The sequence below is a fragment of the Neltuma alba genome, unplaced genomic scaffold (genome assembly GCF_004799145.2).
Source record: "Neltuma alba isolate B1F8T4 unplaced genomic scaffold, ASM479914v2 tig00005278_pilon, whole genome shotgun sequence".
Lineage (NCBI taxonomy): Eukaryota > Viridiplantae > Streptophyta > Magnoliopsida > Fabales > Fabaceae > Neltuma > Neltuma alba.
Window position 1 is genome coordinate 27,527 of NW_021634046.1, and position 11,988 is coordinate 39,514.

Below are 11,988 nucleotides of genomic sequence, written 5' to 3' on the forward strand. Positions count from 1 at the left end.
TAAATGTTTTTTAAACTTAAGGCCTCTTTGGCAAATCTTTAAAACCATGGTTTTAGGTCTCAAATTTGCCAAACAATGTGAAAAATTAACAAATCACGGTTTTGGGCCAAAATCTTGGTTTTGGCCTCGTGGTATGCGTGTGTATGTGGTGCGTGCGGGTTCGATCCCGCCCCTTGTAACTAAAAAAAATTGTAGTTTCAGAAGAAGTGAATCAATTTTGCTTCTGACTCAGATTAGAGAGTATGATTGTACTTGTCAGAGTATATCTCAACAGTAATATGACTTTAACGCCCCTCAGTTGTTTTTCTATAAACATATTTAATCTTATATTTTATAAATATATATAAACATATTAATTGTTTATTAATTATATTATCTTATATAGTATTAATTATGTTGGTAAAAATATATTATTAATAATTTTATTCCTTCAAATTAAAATATATTATAAAATTTACTATTTATGTAATTATTATATTAACTTATGTCTTTTTTAATAATTTATACATATAAAAAGTGGTTCTGATAACAATTATCCAAACACTCTCACTTTATCAGAATTACTTTTTCACAAAATCTATTCTTCCTAGAATCTATTCTCCAAGCTATGATTTAGTTTCATTCAAACACTTTTTTTTAGAAACATGCCGTACCTTTAATTTCAGGATTTAACTTAACTAGACTTTTATTAAAAATAAAAAGAGCACACATAAACATATTACAAGCACTTATTTGAAAATGTGACTTCCTTCTCGAATAAAGGGGTTGAGAATCAAACTTTTATCTGAAAGGTTGATTTGGTTAAACTTTATATGAACACTTGCTTTGTCTTAAATATTTTACCAAAAAACGGCAAGAACCATGCTGGTGAACACATCCATATGCTAAGCACCACCGCGTTCTATCTCGTATTCCCCAGTCCCATGATCATGTGGGAAAAAACCACAGTACTTCTGCAACTTTTTCTCCCTGCTCTACCATTTCTTTTATTTCTCAGGACAAAGTGCTACTGTAAAACTCAATTTTTTATAGAAAATAGTATCAACACTGAGTAATAATGCTTGGAAGCATATCGTTGCTAAGAAAGAGAGAAGATCAAATGATTTATGCTGGCTCAATCAAAATTACGTGACTCACATCTAATTCTCAAATGGTTTTTTTAATTGTTTTACAAGGGAAGTAATAACCCCCTAAATATTCCCTTAATATTAGAAGTAAACTATTAGAAAGATAATTAGTTGGTACTGAATCTAGTAGAAAAGACTATTTTTTATAATAGGGTGAATCAAAATTCAAATCAACATTAACAAAAATATTTATATTTAGTATTTAATAGTATTTTGAATAAAGTTATTTCCTGAAAAGAATCACTAGAAAAATAAGCGTCACATGCTTAGCACAGAAAAGTCAAAGTAGGTAAGCTTCTTGATGGGAGATTTGAGAATGAGACGATGAAGGCACGTTCAAAACAAACTTTTCTTGGGGGTAAAAAACAAATTTTCCAAAGTTGGAAATCATCATGACACAGGGTCTAGTACTCGTACAAATTAAAGCTTCATAAAAGCTGCAAAAAAACCCATCTCATTTCTCTCACATGATTTGAAGGGGAAAAAAGAGAGAGAATGTTTTAGGGCTTCTGATTCTGATCCGTAAGGATTGTCGGAAGAAGAAGAAGAAGTACAGTAGAACCAGAAGTGACAATGATGGATGGGTTCGACGCACTATAGAAGAAGTTCCCAACAGAAATCAATGAAGCTTGGTGTGCTTTCATTTTCGCATGCGGCTAAACTCCATCACTTTATTACTGAGTAGTAGTATTTCATTTTAGTCTGTGTAATGCACGGCTTTGTGTTTGTCAGGATGATTTAATGAGAAAGCAGAAATGCTCATAAATGTACAAGGTACTAAGAACAGGAGGAAAATTAAATGGCTTTCTGCAAAATTTATATACCAATCTTATTTTGATGCTAAGAATCTCTTAATTTAACTTCCATAAAAGAGATTGCAGGTTTTATACTCTAAAGTGGGAAAAAAAAAAAAAGAGTTGGCGTGTCTCCCTTGCTGGGGGATGGTTAAACTGTTAAAATTTTTAAAAAAATAATGTTATAATAAATTAGATCCCGTTCCTACAATTTACTCTTCATGCCTTTACCTGACATTTTTCAAAAAAACAAAAAAACAAAAAAACAAAATGAGCACGTTATCCGTTGTTTGAGTCAATTTTTTAAGATTTGCTTTTATGAATGAATCGTGCATTTTTCTTTCTTTATTATATTTCCACCTTCCATTCAAAATTTTCCACCTTAGTTTCAAAATTTGTACATATCCATGTATTCTATTCTATATTAGATTGATTTTTTTTAAAAAAAAAAAGAGTTAATATAATTTTTGGTACTCAAATTTCAAACAGTAGGTTTTGATTTTTTAAGTTTCTTTTTATTTAAAATATTGGTCCTTATATTTCAATAAAAACTTGGTCTATTTTTTCTTTGAGGATAAAAAATAGCTATAAATTTAAGGGATCAAAATCAAAATAAGAACAACTTAAGAAACTAATATTATATTACCCCAAGAAAAAAAAAACCACATTATTTATAAGTCCTTAATAACATGGCTTATGCCAAACTACATTGTTTTTACAAAATATGGACTTAAGGAATTTCAACTTTAACTTGTTCCCTTTCAAAAAGTCCGGCAACTATAAAAGATTCATCTGCATATATACATGAGAAAGAGGCGGCGTGACTTTTTTTTTTTTTTTAAAGCAAACAATTTAGGTGAGCTAGGTTCTGAAAGCTCATAAAGATCAGGACATGCCTCTAGACTTAAAAAGTACTTACAAAAATACTTACATATTGCCCATCAATAATATTCTCACATTAACAATGGCACTTGAACTTATGAAAACAGTAGACTCTTTACTAATTAGATCAATTTTTGTTGAGTCGGAGGGCCTCTTGTTGAAGAGTAAATCTCATAAAAAATAATTAAGGCTGTACAAACATATGTGAAAGAGGCCGTTGAAGCCAAGGAGGCAGGATGAGACCGAATAAAAAAAAAAAATCTTTGAAGAGGGTAATTTATTCCAAGTGAAGCGACCACAATGCTGTCTAGTCCCATTGTCTTTTGTTAGTAACCCTATTGCTCTTTTTTCCTGTTAAGCTGCTGATTTTTCTGACACGGCTATTATATTGTTGTGAAATTGATTGAAGTCATTGGCACTCGATTAAATTATATGTTTTTAACTGTTTCCATTAGTTTTTGTTTAAAAAAAAAAACAAGGTTACATCAGACCGAATATATTTTTTTTGAAGATCTGTTCAGAAAATGTTAAGTGTTTCGTTTTGGAAATATGAACAGTTTTTTTCCCTCCGTCGAAAGCTCAGCAGTTTGGATATAAGATGATTTTTGAAAATTTTAAAAAAAATCAATAAATATAGTTTGGTAAAGTAGACTACCCACAAGGAGTTAATCTAACAATATAAGGCCTCGTTAGATCTTTTTAAGTCTCAAGTTCGGGTTTCAGCGGAGACAGTTTTGTAGGGAAGGAAAATCATAAACCCTGAACTAGATTAATTGGTGATAATATCAAAAAAAAAAAAAGGTAGTATCCAGTATCTTGATACTCTTCTAATCCCTAATGTAGGATATAGTTAACTAATTTGATTAGATTAAGAAGGTTATGTTAATTAGTTAATTATAAGAAATATGATATGTTTTTTTAAATACCATAATAATCTTTTTTAATATCCTTCCTTTCTCTCCTCCTTGATTAGCGTTGAGTGAGTATTAATAAAGATAATTTAAGAAAAATTGATGAATATGAGAAATATATCTTACATTTAGAATCAATATTAAGTCAATAATCAGGTACTAAATTAAGGACAGGGTGAGTATTATTTATGGTACATTTAACACCCTTTTTTGTGTATTTTCAACACCCCAATCTTATTTATAGTGCATCAAGTGTCCTAAATTATAAATAAGACTAAGGTGATAAATGTAACTAAAAAAATTACGAGGCGCTGAATGCACTAAGAAAATGACATCAAAATACTAAATGTATTATAAATAAGATCATAATGTTGGATGCACATAAAAAATAACAATATTCGGTTTACCCGGTATTGTTTAGCCTAGTTGTCATTTGATCCATTGGGTAATTAGGGCATATTCCAGCGAGCTTGATACTTTTTTTTTTGAATTACAAGAGGCAAGCTAAAAGCTTGAGAGAGTTAGGATATAAACAAAAGGACAAAGTAAGAGAATCCTAAGGAGTAGAACCGAAGTCCTCAACTAATTGCGCGTCTCTATAAATGACAGGTCGGCTGTACTCCACTATTTGCGGCAACAGTTTCAACTGCTCATCCTCTGAGTGTGCTTGTCTTGCTAGCTTATCAGCACATTCCAGTATTTCCCTATTTGCGTGTGTCAGCTCGACCTCCCAGTCTTCATATAATAACCGTCTTGTTTCCTCAATAATCTGTCCGTAGGGATGATTCTCTCCACTATCTCTAAGCAGGGCGCTTATCGCTTCTAGTGAATCAGAAAAAATTTGGACCTGCTTCAATCTGAGATGTTGGCAGACTTCCAATCCTGTTTTGATTGCTAAAATTTCAGCTATTGTAGTAGGGTAGAAGCCGAGATTTTTTTGGAAGCCCATGATCCACTTTCCTCTTTCATCTCTGATGATTCCTCCACACGCCGCTTTGTTGTAGCTTACGATTGAAGCATCTACGTCCAGACGTGTACATCCCGGTGCTGGAGGTATCCAGTGATCCGCCCTCTGATTATTTGTATTAAAAAGTTGATGGTGAAACTTCCCTGTTGATGTGTCTTCCATGAGTTGGTATAAAATGTGCTGATATGTCTCCCTGATTGTTCTGTTCCTTCCTTCGAAGATCGCTGTACATCTATTTTTCCAAATCATCCAACAAACATGGCTAAATATTCTTGTCCAGGGCCAATGTTTGAGTCTTGGAGTGCTTAAGTTTTTCTTGCTATTCCATCTGATCCAACCCTGCAAGTCAAAAGAGAAGAAGACAGTATAATGGTTAGGAGAAATAAACTGTTTCCACACTTCTCGTGCTCTCTCACAATCTCTAAGGGTATGTATTATACTCTCCTCACTCTGACAGCCCATGGGGCAATTTGAATTGTTGGAGATTCCTCTTTTAGCTCTTTTAGCTTTCAGATTATACAGATTATATCTTCTTCCTAGCACAGTGATTATCAGAGAAAAATTCCACGGCTTACACCATTCATTATACTCTTCTTCTGAGATTGGAACCACCGGGTAGATACTCATCAATCTCTTGACTTCCTCTGTCGGCTCTGGCATCTTCCAAAAAATGTCATCTTCTTCTGGAAGTATTTCTTCTGATTCCGTGTAGGATCCTCCATTGGCTACTCCATTGAACCCCAGTAGTGATTGCTTATAGGATGGGGTTTTTGAATGACTTTCGCCTTTTTCACGTCCCTGATCTGCTGGGTTTTTCCTTTTCCCTGAATCCTCCTGATCATCCTCTTGTTCTGGTTCTTTTTCATCCATGTTATCATCCATAATTGCTTCGGTTGCTCCTTCTACTTTCTTCTTCTTGGTCCGAACGTCTCCGGTAGAGTCCGCCGGCCGGTCTGGTGGGTTTTTGCGTTGACCTGTGTCTTCCATATCACGCAAGTCCTTGGCACAGTTACCAAGAGAGAGAAAACTAAGTCACTAAGAGCTTTTTTCCAGCGAGCTTGATACTGTAACCTCGCTGGATGCATGTTCTCAAAAAAATAAAAAGAGAATTACAATTAAGTTTCAATAAAAAGAAATAATTATTAAAAAAATTCAAATCAACATCAACGAAAATGCCTATATTTAATAGCTAACAGTACTCGAACAAATTTTCTCATGAAAAGTATCACTAGAAAGATAAGCATCACATGCTTAACACAGAAAAGCAAAAGTAGGTAAGCTTCTTGATTGGAGATTTGAGAATGAGATAATGAAGGCACGTTCAAAACAAACTTTTCTTGGGGGAAAAAACAAGTTTTCCAAAGTTGGAAATCATCATGCCACAGGGTCTAGTACGAATTAAAGCTTCATAAATGCTGCAAAAAACCCACCTCATTTCTCTCACATGATTTGAGGGGGGGGGGGGGGAAGAGAGAATGTTTTACAGCTTCTGATTCTGATCCGTAAGGATTGTCAGAAGAAGAAGCAGTACGCTAAAGCCAGAAGATGAGAACGATGGATGGGTTAAACATACTATAGAAGAAGTTCTCAATAGAAATTAATGAAGCTTGGTGTGCTTTCATTTTCACATGCGGCTAAACTCTTTCACTTTATTACTGAGTATTTAATTTAGTCAGTGTAACGCACGGCTTTTTGTTTGTTAGAATGATTTAATGAGAAAGTAGAAATGCTCGGAAAGGTACAAGGTACTAATGCTGGTTAAAAAAACAGGTACAAGGTACCAAGAACAGAAGAAAAATTATATCGCTTTTCGCAAAATTTATTGAAGAAAAGACATTAAAATATCCTTAAAAATGTTAAAAGATAAATTAGGATAAGTAAATTTTAAAATCCCAAATAACACCTCTTATACTATTTTAAAATTTTCAAATATTATGGAACGACAACGCTGTCTTTATTCTCAGTAACTACTCTCATATAACTATTAGCTATTCTAATTTAACCATTGATTACTTTTGTTTTCAAAGTTCCAGTGACTACTTTTATATAGTTATTGCCTACATAAGAGTAAAAAATAACTAAATAAAAATAGTTACTAGATTTTCAACAACACTTAATGCGCTTTTTGAATTTTTGAAATAAAAGTAATCAATAACAAAATTAGAATAGTCAATAGTTAAACAAGAATAGTCACCAAAATCTTAAAAATAAAGGTAATCAATGGCAATACTAGAATAGTTAGTAGCTAAACAAGAGTAGCCATCAGAGTTCTAAAGACAAATGTAATCAATAACTAAAAAAAATATAGTTACCAGAGTTGCAGTGATCAGTCACTAGAGTTGCTAGGTCGCCGACGCCAAAGCTCTAGCGAGGGGAAGTGCTGAGGTGGCAATATTTAAAAAAAAAAAGAAAAAAATAGTAAAGGGTGTTTGTGTAATTTTACAAGATTTGAAAATTCTAAGATGATACAAAGGGTTTGAATTAGAATTTTGAAATTTACCCACATTGATTTATCCTTTAGCAATTTCTCGGATATTTTATTGTTTTTTTTTTTCAAATTTATATACCATTCTTAAGAATCTCTTAATTTAGCTTTCATAAAGGAAATTGTAGGTTTTTATCCTTTAAAGTGGAAAAAAAATGGAGTTGGTGTGTCACTCCCTTATCGGGGGATGGTTTTTTTTTTTGTTTTCAACTTTCAACTCTAGGTTTTAATCTTTCAAGTTTCTTTTCTATCAAATATTTGTTTCTATAATTCAATAGAAATTTGGATAATTTTACTTTTTGAGGAACTAAAACTTATGATTTGAAATTTAAAAGACCAAAGCCAAAATGAGAGCAGACTTGAATGACTAAATATTATATTAGCCTTGAAAAAGAACACGCTATTCATTAGTCCTTAATAACATGGCTTATCTCAGACTAAATGGTTTTTACAAAATATAGAGAGTTAATATAATCTTTGGTTCCTCAAATTTGTCATCATTTTAGTTTTAATCTTTTAAATTTCGTATCATACGTTTTGGACCCTTTAGGGGCAAAATAGTCTATGTTTTTATTAAATTACAGGGACCAATATTTTAAATTAAAAGAAATTTGAGAGACCAGAATCTATTATTTAAAATTTGAGGAACTCAAACTAAAATGAGAGTAAACTTGAGGGATAAAAATTATATTAACTCAAATATGGACATGAGAAATTTCAACTATAACTCGTTTCCTTTGGGGAAAAAAAAAAAGTCCGGAGATAGTAAGAGCTTTGTATTTGTGCTGGCGGGTTGAAGCATCTAAATAATTAAATGTGACTATTTTCATTGCAAAACTAACTGAGCAAAAGCAAATTATCAGCAATTGATGGAATGTTACATGTCGGGTCCAAGAACGGTGATGTTTTTTTGGTTGGGAGGGAGGGCTCAAGCCCAAAGGAAAAAAAAAACCATCAACCAAGATCACTATGATCCAACAACCCAACAAGTCCGTTCACTTCTTCACTTACTATTTTGTCTCTTTCTATCAGCTGCAATATGTGGGGAGGGACGTCTTCCACGTGGCTCCATCGTCCCAAGTAATTTAAATAGGCAAAAGCTACCCAAGTAATTTGCAATCAAAACTACGAGCATATAAGATTCATTAAAGAATTTGCTTGGAATCATGTTGGTAAGTATTTATAAACATATATTTTGTGTAACTTCAGATAAAACTCTACTCACATACTTATTTTATATTTTATAAATTATAATTAAAAAATTATTTATAAAATATTCCAAATAAATTCTAAATATATACGAAAAAGAGTCGACATGACTCTTGTCGAAGAGAAAATCTCGTAAAAAATAATCAAGGTTGCAGGAACATATATAAAAAGGGCCGTTTGAGACCCTATATATATATAAAACCTTTGAAAAGGAATTGAAAAAAGAAGTTATTTAAAAATTTTATTGTTAATACTACTTATGACTTTTAATATAAGAATTAATTGACTAATTTGAATACAAACAACAAGTTTATCCTATTAGATGAGATCGACTACATGGATCGCATCACGTCATTAAGCCTTATCCAAAGCCAAATCTTTGACTAATTTGAATAGATTAAAAAAATTAGTTAAGTTAGTTATTTGTAATAAATTGATATTATCTTTTTTAAAATACCCTTGCTAATCATGGATATTAATTGAAACTTTCATTTGATAAAACTTTTAATATGTGTAACTGCCACAAAGATTACTTAAAAAAAGATAAATATGAGAAATAAATAAATTAAAATTAAGTTTTTATAAACTGGAAGTGGTATTTTGTGTAATCAACTGCTGTCATCGTAATTGTAGAGGTTATAAAATTATCATGATTGTAGAATAATTGAATGTTTACTTGGGGTGTTTAGTTTGTCCCCTTCACGCAAATTAAGACGATTTTTATTATATACCATCTCACATTTTCAATATAAAAGCCTATTTAATTTTATTTTGTCCCTAAATATAATATCTAAATTCATTTTGTTTCTCATATTTATCTATTTTTTTCAAGATATTTCTTATATAATAATAATTCTAACTAATATATTTGATTAACAAGAATATTTTAGAAAAGACAATACCTATTTATTACAAATAACCAATTTAACTAATTTTTTAATCTACTCAAATTAGTCAATTAACTCTTATATTAAGGACATGAAGTATAATCTTTGGTCTTAATTATAAAATCTCCTTTATAATGTATAAATGAGATCTTATAAATAAGATCGGAGGTAATAATATTTGCTTTATATGCTATAAAATTATTTGAAATTTATGGCGTTAGGCTCTTGGCCCGCACATGAGAAAGTTCTCCTGTGTGTGTGGTGTTTTTTTTTTTTTTTGGGTTTTTGTGAAAAAAGTTCTATTCCTCCAGCGGCCATAGAAAAGTGACCGCGAATGGAATGGCCTTTCTGTTAATGACCTGCGTATATGGGGCATTTTAGTAATTGAGCACCACAACCACCAAACAGGCGGAGCCAGGCCGACAAAGCGAAAATCGGTAAATCAATTTTGTTGACGCTGATAGGGAAAACAGGATCGCATCGATCGAGTAAGAAATCAAGACCATGATACTTGCCGTCGTGTTTGCCAACTCTGAGGGCAATATCCTCATTGAACGGTGCTTTCCGATCTCTTCTTCCCGTTTCTGAAGTTAACATTTTCCTTGTTTGTTATTGACTTATTGTGTGTGATTTTTACTTTGATTAGAAATTTCACGTATAGGCATTCGATCTCGCTTGGTGTTGGAATAATTGTATGTGCGGGCTGGGAGGTGTTGATGTTCTGTTGGATCGGGACCGGGTTTAACAGGATATGAATCTGTATAGCATGGCGGGTTGTTCTTTTTATGTGAACAGTTTGAATAATGGGCATTTGAGCAGAAAGCAAACTACCCAGTTGCAATTTCCCACTGTAGGAGCACTAGTCAGTGTAGCATGAGGTGTTATGGTTCTTCCCCTATATCAATCATGACCAAGAGGCAAGGGGGTAGGGTTAGCTGTGTTATTTGTGAAATCTTGTTTTTTGTTTAATGAAATTTCATTGAGAAGTGATAAGTCGTATAGTACTCTAATTTGGGTAATTTTCAGGTGGAAGACAAATATCACTAATTGCTTTCCTATTACTTTTGCTTGAATTTGTTTACAGCATTCTTGACTTGTAGCCAAGACTGGTGCAGTGGTTGAAAGAAAAGAATTGTTGATGACTATGTACCATAGAAATTAGAGTAAATATTGTTGAGCTTTGCTATGTAACCTGGCAAATTGAGAAGTTTCTTTTGTGGTATCTTTTGAGTAGATCTGCAGTCGTCTAGCATTAAACAGAGACATTATAAACTTTATGATGATGTTTGAGCTTATCTCTGTGACTCACCTTATTGCAGTTTTCATGGAGTTCCTGCAGAGGAGCGTCTGCATTGGCGCTCTTTCTTGTTAAACTGGGATCTGATAACCTGAAAGGTGTCAAAAATGAAGAACTCCTTGTTGCTAGCCACAAGTATGTACTTTGTTCTCTCATTTTTCTCACCTCTTGAAGACGTGATGTGTGTACACAGACCCATATAAATGCCTTACCGGAGTACACTGTAGGGAAGCTTTTGGGAACTGCTCGAGAATCAATGCTAACTTAGATGAAATAGTTGTTGAGTTTGTTTGTCTTAATCAAAATCAATGCAAGCTAAGATCTAATGTTGCTGATTTTTCCAGTGTGTTGTTAAATACGATGAAGTCTAGCAAGCTAATAGTGCTAGATACTTGAATAAAATGAACTTGAGAAGTTGCCATTTCAGAGTCATTCAAAGTTGAAAAATTGGAAATAAATTGTAGAAGATTAACCGGCACAAAACATGTTCAATGAAGTTTAACAGTTGCTACTGCCATTAAAATCAGAAATTTGCAGTAGAACAATCAGCTTTCTCTCGAGTTTACTATTTGCTTCTCTGCAACCTGTTATTTGTATATCTTGGCCTTATGATTCCTTCTCTTATGATATTATAGTATTTTACTTGGAGAATGTATTTTTTGCTATCAGGTCAGTTTATATTGTATACACAGTGCTTGGGGATGTCAGCATCTATGTTGTGGGAAAGGATGAGTATGACGAACTTGCCTGTATGTATTTACTGCATCTCTTTTTGATATCTTTTTCTTCTTTGAGATGGAGGAGGGATTCTTACGTAACATTTGATTGGAGTGACTAGTTCTTTTGGTCTTGAAAATAGTTAACATTGGTTGGTTTTAAAGCTAGAACGACTGCTTTGTTAAGATTGCTAATCTAATGAACTTGTACGGAATAAAACTGTGATTTTGGAATGGATTGATTTTGGCAATGCGCCAATGCCTTCTAAAAACGTAGAGTGATAAAAACTAGTGATCAATAAAATGCGGGTCAAGCTGGTTCTAACCGTTGTTTTTGTAGTTTCAAACCTACTGAAAGAGAAAAAAAGAAGGAAAAAAGACAGAAAAGACATTGTGACAACAGTAATGTATGTTTGTAAAGACTTCCACTAGTACTTACGGCATTTTGTCTGCAGTGTCAGAAGTGATCTTTGTGATAACCTCAGTTGTGAAGGACGTATGTGGGAAGCCTCCGACTGAGCGCCTTTTCCTTGACAAGTATGGAAGAATCTGCTTGTGTTTGGATGAAATTGTTTGGAAGGTGAGGTGCCATTCTGGATAATTTTAGCATTCTTAATGAAATGACAAGCCTAAGATCTTTGGCATTTTTTAATCTGTTCATTCATTGTGCTTGCCCACATCAATCATCTGCATTCATCGTCTCTGTGTAAACC

The 11,988-nt window shown here is 32.9% G+C and overlaps 1 pseudogene; it reads left to right on the forward strand.

The window, feature by feature from the left end:
* Positions 1-9,735: 9,735 nt before the first annotated feature.
* LOC114747360 (TSET complex member tstD-like) lies at positions 9,736-11,876 on the forward strand (annotated as a pseudogene).
* The last annotated feature ends 112 nt before the right edge of the window (positions 11,877-11,988 follow it).